The sequence below is a fragment of the Serinus canaria genome, chromosome 1A, assembly GCF_022539315.1.
Source record: "Serinus canaria isolate serCan28SL12 chromosome 1A, serCan2020, whole genome shotgun sequence".
In the NCBI taxonomy this organism is placed as follows: domain Eukaryota; kingdom Metazoa; phylum Chordata; class Aves; order Passeriformes; family Fringillidae; genus Serinus; species Serinus canaria.
Genome location: NC_066314.1, coordinates 19,789,820 through 19,807,656, shown reverse-complemented (window position 1 = coordinate 19,807,656; position 17,837 = coordinate 19,789,820). Strand labels below are relative to the sequence as shown.

The following is a 17,837-nucleotide window of genomic DNA, read 5'->3' as shown; positions in this document are numbered from 1 at the left end:
GTGGTCAGACACTGGAACAGGCTCCCTTGGGGAGTGGTCACAACACCAAGACTGACAGTTCAGGAAGTGTTTGGCCAACACTCTCATGCAGATGGTGTGATTCTTGGGGTGTCCTATGCAGAGACAGGATTCAGACTCAATCGACCTGATGGGTCCCTTCCAACTCAGCATATTCTATGATTTGGGCACATTAAGACTCCTGTGTTAGAGTCTCTGAGCAGGATGGCCAGATGGGTAGAACAGTAGCCAAGGAAGTAGAATACCTTGATTTCAAAATCCTATACTACAAGTTGAGTAGTAGGACGCAAGCACAAGGCACAGTTAAATCAGGAATTCAAGAGATGGGGGACTGTAGAGATAATTAACAAAGACAGCCTGATTCTATTAGAGAGTGAGCTTAACTTGAGGAAGGGAAAGACAATATTGAGTTCTGGTTACGATTCCCAATGTTGTTTGTTTATATCTATCCAAAGATGTATTAATGGGAAATGAATAAACTAGTCTTTAGAGCACGTTAACTTTCAGATAAAGGTGAGATCACTCAGACAATTCTATGTTGCTTTTTCTGTATCAGTCACCTCAAAAAAAGTACATTATAAGTTTTCTATGTACTACAAATAAAATTATATGAGCTGGTTATCATGATATGATTTTATAATCCAATGCAATTTGCTTGCAGTATTTAAACTGTGCATACTTACATGCCTCATGTTTTTGGTGAAATCTTAAAATTAAATTCAGTTATATTTGCATCAAGTCTACATTTGCATAATTGCAATGTTTACACTATTCTTATACCTTAGCCTTGACAGTATCTTACAGAAAATCCCTGGGCTAGAATAATTCTGAATCTTAGTCAATGTGTATTCCAATCTAACAAGGAGCTGCATTTTCATGCTCTGTTCCCCAATTAACATAAAGCTTCATTACCCTTTTGGGATAGAAAAAACCCTGCTATGTGGATTGTCATACCCATAATTCATTTATTTACAAAGTTATTAAAACTCATAATTAATTAGACTTCTCATGAGGTCTAATTCCCTTCTGTGCTTTCTGGTGCATGACTACAAAGTTTAGCAAGGGGAACAATTTGCATTGCAACTCTCCCCTGGAGGTTCTTGTCATCATTTGATCATGGATTCAACCTATTCTGTTGTTTTCCCTTTACACCCTTCAGCTTTGATTCCTGGTTGCACAGTGACACAGCTTCACACAGAGGCAGGAAAAAAATTCTGGCCTAAAAGTATTCAGCTTGTGATTACAGCAGTTCTGTGGAAAGAATGAGCTGGTGTTCAGTCATCAGCAGGGCTGCTTGGGGGATGGAATCCAGCCTACCCATTTCAGTGCTGCACCTTCTGACCGTGGGCTCTGGCAGGAGAGTTAGAGAGCATACTGAGCAAATCCTCTGTTTGAGAAAAAGTCTGTGCAGCTGAAAATAATTGAGGTGACAAGAAGTGACCATTTTAATGCCCCAAGAAGACATGCTGCATCATCAGATCAGTGCAGTCAGTAACCCAGTCCAACAAGAGACAGAGAAGAAAAGGTCTAAATGAACTGATGATAAGGTTTGGGTGTTTTTTGTGGGACTTGGATAATTGTGCTGTTGGGAAGTCAAATCCAACTAGCCAAGAAGTTCAAGTATTCTTCTCCTCACAGATCACTAACAAGTACTGCATGACTTGCCACTTTAAAATAATTTATCTTGCTTACCTTTCCTTAAGAAAGGCATTATTCTGTGTAAAAATTATCTTTTTGCTTACCTGCCTGGATGGGTTAAAAAAAAAAGTATGCTTCTCACAGGACAGGTAGTTTACTTAACAAAAGAAATAATCTAGTAGAAGATACTAGGAAAAATGAAGGACTTGCTTACAGTATTATATAATGAATTTGCATCTTCTTACCGCATTCAGTTTTCTTCCAGTCCAGTGATTTTTTTCCTGTACACTCTTCCTGTAGAGTGAACATAAATTTAATTTAATTCATGTTCTCATCCCTGATTAATCTGATTAATATAAAACACATACAGATATGCAACAAAATGAGCTTCATGCTTTCAGAAATCATTGAATTGAGGCATATATATTCTAAGGCTTTGTGATGTGCACTAGGAAATGGAGGATAATGCATCTGGATAAGCAAATTGAGGCCAAATGCAGACCTGGTCTAGAGTGCTGATTCACAAGGTGATCATGATCTCTACCAAATAATGTATTTAAAACCTATTCCTAATTATGAATCTAGTGAAGTTTAAAATAAAGCGTTTCCAGCTGTCTCTTTCTTATGTAGGAGGTGGCAAAGGATCTAGACTGTTGAAGACAGAAGAGGAGGGTGTAAAGACAAGGTGTAAGGATTTCCAAGTCTTTCAGAGGAAAATATAAAGGACCATGTTCCTCAAAATGTGTGGGTGAGGGGAAAGTCCTGCAGAAAAGTGAACAAGGACTTCTGTTTCTCTGTTTGTACATATGTGGGTGTATGTCCACACACAGCTGTGTGGATATAGCATGGGGAGGGATGGGAAGCAGTAGAGTGAGAGAGGTGAGTGAAAGAAAGTGAGAGAAATATATCTGGAAGGAGGCTTAGACAAGGAAAGGGAGAATGAGATTCATGAGAAGAGGGGAGAAGGAAGGCCCCAGAAAGATTCAGAATGAAAGGATGCAGTAAGGTGCAGCAGCTTAAAACTAATGCAAGCAAGACTGAGAGCAAGAAGCATAGCAGAAAAGAGGAGAAGAAGTAGGAAGTCAAGAAAGAAAGAACAGGCAGTAGAATTCATTAAGCCAGGTTTCCTGGAGTTCTATGGCTTGCAATGAGATTATCTCCTTTTTGACCATTTTCTTAGGTTTTGTATTAAAAGCAAGGAAGCATAAACGTATAGATCTAGATCCCGGGTCTAATCAGAGCAAAAGTGCTTAGAAAATCCAGAAATAAGAGCATTTCTATTCAAAAGGAAGCAACTATTTTGGTAAGTTCTTTTATATATGTGTCTGTATGTAAATCAAGTCCTGTATTGCAGGGCAATAGGAACCTTTCAAATTTTGAGGTATTATGATTCCAGCAGCAAACTTGCAAGACATTACTCAACATCAAGGAACATATGCAAGCATTTCAGGATGTCTGAGGACAAGCCATGGAAACAAAACAAAACAAAACAAAACAGCTGAATTCCAGAAATAATACTATCAAAAGTATAAAGAACAATGCAATGTACAATTAACCCAATCAGCATAAGATTACTGTTTCATATAAAGGACTATAGAGGATAAATCACAGAATGAACTGAAAGAAAAATGAAAGTTTCATGGCCTAGATAAAACTGGTGATAGGCAGCTGATGAGCTAGTCTACATTGTCTGAGGCAGAGGAAATCCACGTAAAAGAATTGTGGGGCTGCTCTGCCCTCAGTGGGAGATTGATTGGGTTTCTACACTCTGCCTGGCTCTACTCAGTTTGTGGGAATGTTGTAACACTGAGACCTTGCAGCACTGTCAAAATCAGTTGAAATTTTCAAGAAGATTCCAAAGTTTATTGCGAGATTTACACTGACAGACTGTGCAACAGAGTAAATTTTGCTTCCTTAGGAAGGGAGGTGAAACCTGTAGAACAGCAAAAAAAGATGGATAGCCTGTTGATTGCCACTACATTAAAGCTAAATGCAGTTTACATTTGTGCTGCAAATTGGATTTGCTTCTTGGCTGGCAGAACATAACATGCCTAATTTGGACTATAAGTCCAAAATAAAGGACACATTCATCAAAATAAAGGCAATGACAGTAACCTAAAGGTACAAATGGGAAGTCCAATGCACAACACAATTAACTAAAGGTACAAATTGGGAGATACAAAGCACAACACAGTTCTGGGTAAAAGAAAATGTGCAGCAAATGTGACAGACAAGATTGTGACACAAGGCTGCTCCTATTTCAGTGATCAGAATCCATGAATGTGCAAGGAAGATATGCATTAAAAGATCAGGAATCAGAAGATTAATAAGTGATCACATAAATAGTATTCAATATATTATTCAGTATATTCCATAAATAGTATTCATCAATAAGAGAGAGCAGTTATATCAGAGTAAATACATTTCAGCAATCTCCACACAAGTTGAATATGGATGGCAATGACAAATAGTCCCAAGGAATCAAACCTCAAACAGAGGATCAGTCCCTGTAATGAGCAGGACTGATCTGCTCTGACACTGATTTACTGGGTTTCTCTTCCACATTTTGACAGTACTTGAGTGAATGAAATTTTTGCTAATGAAACTGAACTGAACTGAGGTTGGCACAGGATATTTTGGCACAGGATATTTTGTCAATCATGACTCTCATTAAAACTTCTTATCCCGCAACTTCTACTAATTGTATTTTTTAATGTGTTAAAGAAAAAGTTGATGAGCAAATTATCATCTTTCATTCATCAGTTGGCAATCTTCTCTGTTATTTCCTTCAAGCTAACTTGTATGTGATACTTAATTGGCCACTCAAAGGATATGGTCCTAGCACCATGCCAGCTGTGTCTCAGGTGAATTAATTCTGTCATTTACTTTGCTTATATCTCCTTGGACTACTGCAGAGTTAATAATCATACAGTATTAAGCAGTATAGATATTAGAGAATGCTTCTGAAAACCATATGAGTTTGGTCTTATGACTAGTCTGGTAAACATTTTTGTCTTACAGTTTTTGCTGTTCCACAGACTGTGTAGCACAGACTTCATCATAGACAGCTAGTGAGTTCAGTGTGTTATGTGCAAAGGAATAAGCTACAGCCCAGAGAGGATTGTGGTAGCCCTGGGCTATTGCACAGCAAAAGAATAGCTGGATTCTGTTAATTCGTTATTGATGTTAACTCATTCTGTACTATAAGATATAAGCATTGGACTAGGGTAAACTCACTATTTATATTTTTAAAAAGAGGAAAAAGGGAAGAGAGGAATTTAACAAGCCTGACAGTTTACCTTTGGTCTCCCCAGATAATGAAGCAAGTAGTGAAAGATGCTATTATTAAGCATTTAGAAGATAAAGGAGATATGTAAAGGCCAACTCAGTACCTGCTGAGTATGAATATTAACAGGTCACTTAATTTCCTTCTAAATGAGTAATAGGCCTCAAGAAACCTAGAGGTGGAATCTAGCAGGATTTCAGGAAGGCTTTTGGTGTTTTCTTATGTGGGATTCTCATTCATAGGCAAGATAATGTAATTAGAAAACCGCATGCAAAGAGAATTTATCAATGGTTTGCTATCAAACTAGAAAAGTATTTTATCTTAAAATATCCTGGCTGAATACCATTAAATATGTTTATTCATAACTAGGTATGTTTTTTTAATTTATAGATGATTTCAAGTTGAAGGATCTGCAAGTGTACAGAAGGCCAGCATGAGAATTGAAATTTATTTTGATTATTTCAAAGAGCATTCCACAAAAAGAACCACAGAATCACAGAATGGGTTATGTAGGAAGGGACCACAGTAGTTCATCTGGTCCAACCTCCCTGGTCAAGCAGCTTATCCCAGACCAGCACAGGATTGTGTCCAGACAGTTCTTGAATATATTCAGTGAGGGAGACTCTCTGGACAACCTGTTCCAGTGGTGACAGTGGTCAATCACCACCAGCAGATAAGTTATTCCTCATGTTCATGTGGAACTTCCTGTGCATCAGTTTCTGCCTGTTGCCTGTTTTATTGCTTGGCACCATTGAGAAGAACCTGACTCCATCCTCTTGTCACTAGTAATACTTCAAGTTTGGAAATATGAAATTCTGCTCTCAGGTAAAAATAGACACTGTGTGGGTGGCATGCAGACATTAGTAATTTAAAACTAATGCTGAGGAATTAAGTAAGGATGCTACAGAGTATGTGTGTGCACAAACCTCTGTGAATTATATTCCCAAAACCAAGTATGATATTAGTGCTGCAGTCTATCATATTACCAGAATGGTAACAATTACCACAAACTGATCAAGAAATTAGTGGGGTCAAAAAATTTTAATGACAGTCTTCAATTATCTGTTGTTAAGATTTCAGCAATCAGGAGTGAATAGCCCATCTTGAGATTGTAAATACTATGTAGAAAATGATACAAGACTTCTCCAATGGTTACATTCTAATTTTTAGAAGAAAAGAAAAATTTGAAAGAAGAAGTTTAAAAAAATTTACTTTGGATTGGAGACTATAAAAGCATCATGCTGTATGCCAAATGTCAATAAATATCCTCTACTAGGAAGACATCAAAAACATTAAAAGCATTTAAAGCCAAAATAACGTTGCTGTGATTCAACTACAAAAGAAATACTAAAATACAGAAATAACTTTAAAAAAAATGGAGTCATGTCCAAAAGAGGGGAAAAACAGGATGAAAAATCTCTATGATGCTAAACGTATGATCACAGAAAAGTCCAAAACCACTATTTTGAAGCCCTAGATAAATGTTCACAGCCATCTTAACCACATTGAAAAGAAGCAGCTGACCAGACCATTAGTGCAACAGATCTTTGATTACAAGCAGCACTCAACAAACATAAACAATATCAGAAAAAGCCAAACTAATTATTTGCATCAGTTTTCACTGAAGAGGTCACATCAATTTTTAGCACCCCTCTTTATGAGTGATTAATTTGAAGAGCTGTCTCAATTTAAATATTAACAAAAATATGTTTAGAACAAACAACTTAACCATCCTAAGTAACAAGGACAAGATGGTTATCAACGCAGAGTAGTAAAGAAACTCGATCACAAAAGGAGGAGTAGGATTGATATATATAACCTGTGGTTTAAATCAGCCTCTCAGTGCCAGTGGTCTGGACAATTAAAAAATGGAACACCAAGCTTAAAACCAGCTCCAAGAGAAATTCTGGATAGTGTTGGCTCATAAATCTTTTCAATCTGTTTTCTTTCTATTTAATTAAATATTACACAAGTAGATACCTAGATAATGCAATGTACTGACAGACAACCAGCAGAACTTCTGTTTGGGAGTCATGCTTTACCATCTGTTTGAGATCTCTGAAGGAAATACCTGTCATCTGTTTAATATGTTTTTCATAGATATCCAAGGTGCCTAAATAACTTACAATGTTATACATAAAAATAATAAGGTTAAATAATCAGATTTTACAATGAGAATAAACTGGGAGAGGAGATCCCTCTAAGAATCTGAGTTAGAATATTTGGTGTGTAAAATAGTCATAACCATATGGAAAAGGAGAGAATTGTGAAAGAACAAAATTTCCAAATGATGATGTATTATGCCTGCTAGACAAACATAAAACTGACTGGAAATAAATCCACAGAGATCTCAAAATACTGAAGGTCTGTTCAGTAAAACAACCAAATGAAATTGTGACAACTATAATGACTATAATGCAGATGAGGTAAAAATACCATAATTATAAATATACAACAGCTGTGTCAAAGTGTGGCATTTATTATCTTTCAGATAGAGATCTGAAACCACTGGATGGGAAAAAAACAATAAAGAGAATGCTAGAATATACTAGGTACAAGGAGACCAAAACACACAATCCCATTTATCACTGTTAACTCATCCTAGTCCTCCTTTTAAACATTTCATACCTCATAAGATGTTTTGAAAAGAGGTGTTAGAGAATTTTTTAAAAATACTATAAAAGAGGGACAGTCACTGAGAAGAGCAGCAGCTTCTGTACAAGGGACAAGAAAAACTGCCAAGACTTTCCATGCTTGAAGACAGAGAGGGATATGATATAGAGCTATAAGATTGTAAATAGTTTGAATAGGATTAATAAGAAGTATTTATCAATTATTTCTAAGCTCACAAAAAATATCAAGCCTTTAAGGAAATTATCAGGGAGCAATGTCAACATTACAAAATCTTAATATATTATATAAGTAAGTTGTGAGTCTCATTGTCACAGAATACTTTGGAAACTTAAAGGACAAATGAGTTTCAAAAGTGATGGATTGATGGATAAATGGATGCAGCAAAGTCCATTTGTAGCTCTAAAATATTGTGGCCTTCAGTCCAGGAAGCTCTTTGACTGAGAAGACATTACAGGTAGGACCACTGTTATGCTTCTCTTGGCAGTTTTGCATTCTGGATTCAGCTTTGAATGTGGTTCTGGCTTGCACTGCCTTTCAGACAAGCACAAAAAATTCTTATGAAATGCTTGAGATATTCTCCACAGAAGTTCTGCAGAAAAGGTTCTTGGGGATGTAGTATATGCCAGCAGAGCAAGTGTCAGAAATGTCAGAGAGAAAATGGAAAGCATCAAATGGTGAAGTAAAGACATGAATTTGAGGGAATATTTCTCTTCAGTTCAACTCTAGTAAATCACTAGCTGGAAAACTGGCCAGGTTTTGGCATTGTGTTCCAAACAAAATTATCCAGGAAAAAAAAAATCTGTAAGCATAAAAATAGTCCAAGGAATATGACCTATAAGAAATAAGAAAACTATTGAAGATCTTTAATGTATTCTGAAAACTTTCAATATATATTAGGTAGAATCAAAGAAGAAAGAAAAATTGTTTAGTTCTTCATGAGAGCAAAGAATAAAATGCAGAAAGCTATTGCAAAGAAGATTTGAGCTAGGCCACAGAGAGGATTTTTTAACAGGAAGATTTCAAATACTGATGAATATTACCTAAGGTAATGTAGAATCTCTATCATCCTTGGGTTTTAAGATGTTGGTTAGACCCATATCTTTGCAGTTTGAGTGCAGTAAGTGGGCTATATGTGTTCTACATTCATTATAGTTCTATTTTTTCTGACATTTGAGAAATAGCTTGTCTGGAATGTGTGTGATCAATTCATATTATTTTGACTGCATGCTGGCATGCAGCTATTCATGCTGTCTTTGTGTATATTTATTTTCTTTCTCACTCCATCTCTAATCATCTATAATTTCATTTACATGCTCGGCGACTGTTTCTCACAGTCAAATTCCTCTCCATTGGCTTGACACTCACTGTTTAGTGTTATTCCCTGCGTTTTTTCATTCTCCTAGCTCATTTTTCAAACAGCTAGTGGTAATTTGTTCTCATTTTTATGAGGACAATTTCAATTTTTTTTCTACTTATTTATTTTTAAAAGCATGGTATGTAACAATTGAGCATGTTATACTAAATCAATACCATCCCCTGATTCAATGTATTCTCTCAGCAAATATTTATTCCTTTGGTAAAAACTCAGGTCATGTTGCCCAAATATTTTGCTTAATCATGCTTGGGGGAGAAATACTATTTGCTTTAATTTAGTACTATGTGTTGGCAGCATTTGTACTCTAAGGTTAGAGTTGAGGATGAGGCAAGGAACAAGGAGCCAAGATGACAAAGATTTATATGTGTTTCTTTATCCTGACCCTGTCAGCTGCCATCTGTGGTTGTACCACTGCAAACCCTGCACTCCCTTGGCATGGTAATTCCACAGGGTCACATTCTTCTCTGTCTGGGGCTGAGCCAGCCCATTCAGGCAGAGCCTGAGCAGGCAAGGAGGTCCTGAAAAGGCACCAGATTTCTTCTTCCAGAAAGTTCTAAAACCTGTGTTCACAGTAGACTAAATGCTTGCTTGTAAAAAAAATACCTAATGGGTCTTGAGAATAGAGCAAGCTAGTATTCCTGATGTTCTTATGCCCACATCTGCACACTGGAACAGGTAGAATTTTTTGTGGATTATGGATCACTAGAGCAGAGCACACGGGATGCACCAGGAGAGTCTACTTCCTTTTATTTGTATCAGCAGATGTAAGAGTACAAAAGTCCAGCAGCAGAAGCAAGTCCTATATTTCGTCTAACGAGGAGATGCATCTCCTGCTTTCTTTCACAAAAGAAAACCTGAAATAAGCTTTCTAGAATCTTCAAAATCAGCTATTTCCTTTGACTGCAAGGCCTTTAAAGAAGATGAGTTTTTCAAAGGTATTTATCCCTGCTTTCTAAAAATCTAGCTCTGAGAGACATATATATATATATATATATATATATATATATTATAATCTTGACTATTATTCAAAAGAACAAGTATCCATTCCCTCAGATGTGTCTGCAGAGTAAAGGCCTGAGTGAGCCATGTCATTTTTACAAAGTGTCATTAAACCTACACAGTTCTATTTTTGTGCAGATCTGTCAGGTGGGTGACAGCTCTGTCGCTGTTATATTCCAAAGGGTTTCTGAAGGCACGTGTCATTTCCTTCATAATTGGGCAAAGCTTTCAAATGGCTTGGGACAAACTCAACTCCTAGAAACAAAGGTAGGGAGACACACAGTCTGCTAGCCTGCACTGCAACAGGATTGCTCAGAGTTACGTGTCACTTCATCATTCCCATTGGAATAAGCCCAGGTGCAGCAAGTGAGGGCAAATAGCTCTGAGGGATCCAGTAGAGCCAGAGTATTCCAGGCTAAGTGCATCAGTATCAGAAATGTGCCATCAAACTTGAAACCTTGTGTCATTCCACCTTGAAGAATGCTATCACCCTACTGGAGAATCAGAAGGACTTCTTTGTTAGTTGTCCCTCTCAATGTACATAATCCTTTGACATGCTTATATACTCCTTGCTTGTATATGCTGTTTCTGTCTTTTCTTGGCGAGTCGCAGTGATATTGTGGTGCCAGAAGAGGTTTAAAGTTGTTGTCATTTGTTCCCTTGCTGCTGGCAGCTGTGATCAAGGTCTTTGACTGTTTTCTCTTTGATTCTCTGAAGTTTGGTTTATTTAACCCTAAAATTTTCACCCCTTTTTAAAAAAAAAAAAATGCTTTCATTTAGAATTCTTGTAGATGTCCCATATGGTTTTATGGTACCCCTTCCTTCCTTGGCTGCACTAGCCAACCCTGTAATCACTGAAATGCAATATTCTTAAAGAGCTGTCCCAGGCAGGCCTCTGATTCTTTTCATATATGCCCAAAAGAGTGCAACTGCATATATCTACTTCAAGCCACTGCTTCATTTTGACTCTCAAAGGCAATAAATATTTTTATTGTGTTTTCTCCCTGTTAATCCTGAACTGTTTTAATGTTTTTAATTAAATTTGTTATTGTTTAATTTTATGTGATTTTGACAGACTAGTAATATAAATATCAGTCCTGGTGCTGCCTGATTCTGCTGTAGAATAGAGAGGATGTAAAAAGGCATCAAACATTTTCCTGAAGTCTGCATTTGTTATTGGAGCTATGTAAATGGAGATTAGTAAATAACAAGATCAAAAGAGTAAGAGAAACAAATAGAAACAAAAATGCTCCTTTGCTTTGTGATTGCTTAGCTTTTTCTCAATTATTGTAATTCCACTTCCAAGTTTCTATAGTTGAAACTAAGAAAAGTTTCAGAAAATTATTTTGAAGAGAAAGGAATACCTTTGGTTTTCTGCACAGATCACAAAACTCTAAAATATGTGTAGACAATAGGAAGGATTTAAGAAATTGGTTTTACATTATAAAATAGCATTTTCCATACAGTAAAACAGATCATAAAATTCTCTTCCATCATTTCTATAACCTAAAATTATTCTACTCTTAAAAAATTATATTCTAAATATTTTCTTCTAAAGTCCTGTGCTTAATTCTGCTAGAAGTACTACAGACTGCTGCTGCAGATATTAAACATAAAAACTGCATTAGCAGAACAGTGAAGTTGCAAAGCTCATGTGCACCCAGTGCCTGTACTACACCAAGCTCTTTTAACAAGCAATTCTCCAATAAACAGTTTTCTCCTCCTTGTACTGTGTAGTTTATGCCCTATTTATTGTACACAATTCAACTCCTGCTCTGAATTAATAATTTTCTTTCTTCCATAACAACATCAGTATATGAGTTGAATACTTCCCAAACGTTTATTTTCACAAATGAGATTAGAGATTACTACTCTCCTTTTACAACTATTAAACACACAGAGACATTAAGGTTGAAGGTACTTACTAAGTTTCACTAGTCATTTTGAGACTCTCCTGATGTGGGTTTTTAGTGTAAGCATCAGAATACTGACTTCATTAATTTTAAAGTGCATTTGTTTACTTCAGAGGTTGCTATGGGCACTTTCTCAAATGAAACTGCAACACTTCAAGTCCAATATCCAGAAAACAAATGCAAAATTGATGATCATGTAAGATAAGAGAAGCCTTAGATAATATTTAATTATGTTACAGAGACAGAAAATAAAAGTAACTTCCTAAGGTTGTCCCATCAGACCAGTCCAGTTTTTCCTTCTTTCTCTTTTCTTCACTGTTTCCCACTGCTGATTGCTTATTCTCTACCATTTACTGCAAGAATAACCCAACTTTGGATTCCTTAAACTGAATGCCAACAGTGGTTGAGTAACAATACTTTTAGAACTCTAGGATGACTGACAAGCAAGGCATATTAACAGCTTTCTAAGGATCCTATTAATCATTGCAGAATGGATCTGAATTAGGTTACAGCAATAATTGTCCTGATTTTGTTTCTCACCACACCAAGGACTTGAAGAAACACCTGTAAAAAAAGGTTTCTTCTTCTGATAATGTAAGATTTTTATTAGTCAGTCTAAGGCAACAAAATTTGAGAATTTGAGCCCGAGCAGTTCATACTTGCAATGTGCTAGAGAAATAAAACCTGGATATTATAAGCTGGAAAACTTCAGACAAAAATACTGGAGCAATGGGAGGTGCTGCCTTTACCCCCATGATTACAGGGGGAGGAACTTCCCTAATCCCAGCAGGATTTGCCTCCTTTTCTTCTTTCACTGAGATGGAAAGTCGTGTTTTCCTAGTGAAAAGCTTTAGACAAATTCCAGGACTAGAATTTTGAAGTGACCTAACAAGGAACTGAGGAGGAAGGTGGTGTGTGAGGGAGAAGTTGCCTCTGTCTCACAATCAAGGTGCTTCCCTTTGGTATGAACTAGCTTGGACAATTAGAATACGGTTTTATGACAGGACTTGGAAGAAAGATGAAGGTCAGTTCCCACAGTTACATGGGAAATAGCCATCTAATCCCAAACCTTGGAAAGCATGAGTAAACCGCAAAAATCGTCTTTGTTTTGCTTGGCTTTTATTTAAATTCATATTCAGGTACCTTTTAGCTAGACTGTATCTGCATGCTAATGACTATATCTGCTGCAAAAATCTGCAGGCCTTGATCCACTGAACAGGCAGATCCACTGAACAGATGACATTTAGCTGAGTGATGCAGTTGACACTCCTGAAGGATGGGATGCCATCCAGAGAGACCTGGGCAAGCTCCAGAAATGAGTCCTTGTGAACCCTACAAGATTGAACAAGGGCAAGTGGAAAGTCCTACATGTGGGTAAGGGAAAGCCCCATTATCAGTACAAGCTGGGGATGAAGGGACTGAGAACAGCCCTGCTGAGAAGAACCTGAGAGTGCTGGTGGATGAGAGGCTGGACACAACCTGGCCATGTGCACTTGCAGCACAGGAAGCCAGCTGTGTCCTGGGCTGCATCCAAAGCAGTGAGGCCAGCAGGGTGAGGGAGATGATTCTGTCCCTCTGCTCTGGTGACACCTGCAGAGCTGCATCCAGCTCGGAGTCCGCAGCAAGGGAAGATATGGACTTGTTGGAGGGGGTTCAGAGGAGGCCATAAAACCAAACAGAGGAATAGAACCCCTCTGCTATAAGGTAGGACATCAGGAAGAGCATCAGGGCAGAGGCTGAACACCACCTGTATGAAGGAAAGGGAGGTTATTCTGCCTGGAGAGAAGATTCTGGGAAGATCTTATTGGAGCCTTTTAGTACTACAAGGTGGCTTAAAAAAAAAGATGGGGACAGATTTTAAGTATGGCCTGTAGCAACTGACTGGACAGGGGGAAATTGTTTTAGATTAAGAGGGTTTATTCAGACATTTTTTATGATGAAGCACTAGAACAGGTTGCCCAGAGATGAGTTAAAAGCCCCATTCCTCGAAACATTCAAGGCCAGAGCTCTGAATGACTTGATCTGACTGAAGATGTCCCTGGCCTACAGCATGGGGTGCTAGACTCTTCCAACCCAAACCACAGTATGATTCTATGGTTCTATGTTTCTTTGACTCTGAATGAACAGAATACTTGTTGTAGGATAGTAATGGTCATGCTCAGAGCTCTAGAGGGATGGAGAGGAATAGAAGCAGAAACCTAACCACACCAGTCAGTATAACAGCTGGCACAAAGAGCTGTGCCTATAGTATAGGAATATACACTGGGCTCTGTAGAATTAGTGCTGAGTTACTCTCAGTATGTGCACCAGGGGTGGATTCCAGAGTGGATTTTCAGGTGGATTTCCTCCCCTCCATCCTCAGTTATGTGACGCAGAGGAGGCTCTGCAACCCTTGCCTGTACTGCTTGAGCATCCATGCTGTACTAGTAGTCCCATATCAAGAACAGCAAAACCTGTAAGGATTCTCAGGAGCCATTGTAACAAGCTCATATGATGGTGAACATCTGCACTGTTCACATTGCAGGTCAACGTGTATGGGCTGTAGTACATAATGCCTTCACAACTGAAAGACAGCTGATTGTGTATTTGCAAACTACAGATTTTTTTCTGCATAAATATGTTAACTGACATTTATGCCAAACATATTACATACTCATGTCAAGAGAATAGAACCCATCTGTACTGCAGAGATGTAATTAGCATTAATTAATATGTTCGCATTGTCTGGTTGCTCATCTATTTTGCCCTGAAGTCATAAACGTGGCATGGCATTAAGTAAGGCAGTATTCATGAGTCTTCATCTAAATTCCAAACATTTGGGGTTTGTGATGCTTTTAGTGCCCCTTGTTATTAACTGTTTCCTAGCATCTACGGAAATGGCAGTGTTTGAGAAATTGCTGTTCCTGGTAAGAACTTGTTATAGGCAAAATATTTCTTCAGCAAGTGATACTCTAGCATAAAATACAAAGTTACAATTATCTTGTGGCACAGTAATAAAGAAACTTGTTTTTCACAAACATGAAGCAATTAACAACAAATGTTTGAATAGGTTATTAACAAGAGGCAATAAATTTTTTTCATCTCAGCCATTTGATAAACAACATGTATATATTAAATGAAAAATTGGTAAATGATTCAGGAACAAATGCACATCATCTACAGTAGGTCATCTACACTTTTTTTACCGTTTCTGATTCAGCAGAGATCCTCAAACTAGTGAATCCACTTGCGTGCCTTAGTCATGACCAATATGCCTTTGCAGAAGACATGCACTGTTCTTACCAAAAAAACCTTATCCTCTATTACCACTTTTTTCTGTCTCTGCAAACCTCTCCTCTGGTTCTAGTAATTCTGAATATTGATGCAAAAAAACTGAGGGCTTTGGACTGAATTTCTTCATTGGAAATCTTTTAAGTGAGTATTAATATTCCTTCACAAGTCATAATATATGGAGTCACATATACTTCCTGAATAGTTTTCTGTAATATTCCCCCCATTTTCTTTTAGCTGCAAGCAATTTTTCCTTTTGTTTGATGTTTATTCATATGTTAACAACAATAGCTGCAATTGCTGGATATGCATTCAATTGGATAGCTTTCACAGAATCACTGGTTGAGTGCCCTGATAACTGAAAGTACCTTAGTAACTACCTTGACAGTAGTTTAGTATTCCTACAGTGAGTGCAGCATCCACAGACCTAGCAGAAGCCATGAACATGTGAATGGGTTAACTAGTATGTTTAGCTGTCCACATTTTTGAAAGCCACAAACAAGATTCAACCTCTAGAAGCAATATGGCCCTGCTCTAGGAGTGACAAATTTGCCTTTTGGATAAATCAGAGGTAATTCTGTCACATTTTAATTGTATGCTTCTAAATATGCAGTCACTTTATTTCTCATGCTTTCAGATGCTTTACTGTAAGCAGCTGCCACAAATGTGATTTGCTCCATTTTTATACATCAAGCCATAATGTGTGTGTCCATTAGTGCCAGAACCTTGATGAGGTTTGGCTGGCAGCTTTTCAATGTTCTTAATGCTCATTTAGAGTGTGACCCCATGCACCTTTTTCTTGCAGCAATGCAGCCTTGCAGAATCATCTTCACCAGCCTTGGACATTTATTTACCATCTTGGTTACACTAATCCAATGTTTTGTAAGGCTGTGTGGAAAACTGCACTGGTTCACAGATGTAACTGAAATACAATTTTGCAGGAAGAGCATCTAATCAATGCACTAGTCTGTTTTACCAGGAGAACCAAAAAATCCAGGTCATAGCACAAGTGAGAAACCAACAGGGTTGGTTGGGAAATCATTTCATGGATATACTGCAGGGGAATAGGTGCACAGTAAGTCCATATGAATGCATGGACTGGGCTGGTACCAACAGGGGCTGGTTGAATCCATCTGCTATGATTTTGATCTGCTAATCAAATTACTCTTTTTAGTTGCATCATCACAAAATGTGGTGACTCTTACTTTAACAAAGCTGGTGTAGGTCACAAAGCTGGTGTAGGTCTCACAGTGACCTACTCAGAGAAGGTAAGCTGCCTGGAGGAAGAAAGCTAACTTACATTTATCTGAACTGACTCTTTCAGCAAAGGTAAACCTTGAAACAAACCTTTTGAAGCAGGTCAAGGCAAATGTGTCACTTGATTTTTCACCTGTCGTTTAATTTCTGCTACAATATCACATTTAGAGAGTAGTGTGATTTTTGTATTAAAAAATAGAGGGGAAAAAAGTCAGAAACAAGTTCTACCTTCAGCACAGCTGGCTCTTTTTTATATTGGAAAAGAAATGTTTGCTTCCTTTTATCAGTATCTTTGTCAGCATCCTCAGAATTTAAACAGAGTGAAAGTCCTGCTTAACAAGCTTTTCCTTTCTTCCAGGTTGGACAGAGTCTATATGAGGAGCACAAAAATAAGGACAAATCAAGCTGTTGGACAGGGGAAACACCTATGGAGTAATTTTGTGTCTAAGAGAAGAGCAGTACCTCCTACAAGAGCTCTACCAGGCAAGCTGCTCAGGCACAGCAATAAGCTTACTGTTTGCCTCTCTGCACAGTTATGGCTCTGTCATGCATCAATATGTGGGTATCAGTGCCTGCAGAATCAAAATCTGAAGATATTAGTAGAAAACTACATACTGAGTGTGTGGAATGTGTTAGATACAGATATTGGAGACACAGAGTTTGAAGGGGTTTGTCACATCAGTTTAAATTTTGTAAATATTCATATTCATATGAATATTTACTTCATATTTCAGCTTCATATTTCTGCTCAGTAATTTTCTTCATGAAAAGTTTGAAGAATTGCATTTAACACATTTCTGGGTTATCCAGGAGGAAAAAAATGCTGAACAATTTTCTGTAAATATGAAAAACACAGAGTGTTTACAATTCTCAGATCATTAAAAATAAATGGAATGTATTTCCTTTTAATTTTGGAGAAATATGCATATCTGAGGGAATAAGGAAATTTTAGGCTTTAAACAAATCCCTCCAACTGTAGGTATATATTAATATACCAGGTTGCAAGAAAAGATATCAATTTTTATTAGATCAATAAATAAAAATTAGTACAAACTGATTGGAAATGTCCAGGCCCTTTTGCCGCCTGTCTGCTATTTCAAGTGGTTCTGTTTCAGAAAAGGATTTGCAAGCTGCTATACTACTTGAAGTTTATTATAAGATCCTATCAAATTAGACTGCTGATGCTTCCACATGTAAGTGTACATAGGCTACTCTTTTTAAATAGAGTTGCAATTCTCTAAAATTCTTTGAAATAACCTTAGTTTCATGCCCACTAATGAAAATAGTAGGTTCTACATTAAAACAAAGTAATCACAATGAAAATTACAGAAAGCACATAATAAAAATTAAATTTTATGTGTATCTGTGTGCAAGATGTTTACTAAAATATCTGCAAGTCTCTGTCCTGAAAATCAGCAAATAGACAGTGTTGTTCAGAAATGTGGTT

General features: G+C 37.3%; 1 long non-coding RNA gene across 4 annotated transcripts in view; it reads left to right on the top strand.

Annotated features, from left to right (window-relative positions):
• Positions 1–17,837, top strand: part of LOC127059140 (uncharacterized) — a 31,990-nt gene that overhangs the window by 2,025 nt on the left and 12,128 nt on the right. For 2 of the 4 annotated variants that reach the window (XR_007776617.1, XR_007776614.1), the window contains exon 3: positions 16,749–16,948. This is a non-coding gene — a long non-coding RNA (uncharacterized LOC127059140). Of the gene's footprint in view, positions 1–2,836; positions 2,960–5,332; positions 5,768–16,748; positions 16,949–17,837 lie in introns of all 4 variants that reach the window. The other 2 variants (XR_007776615.1, XR_007776616.1) reach the window with 2 other exon arrangements.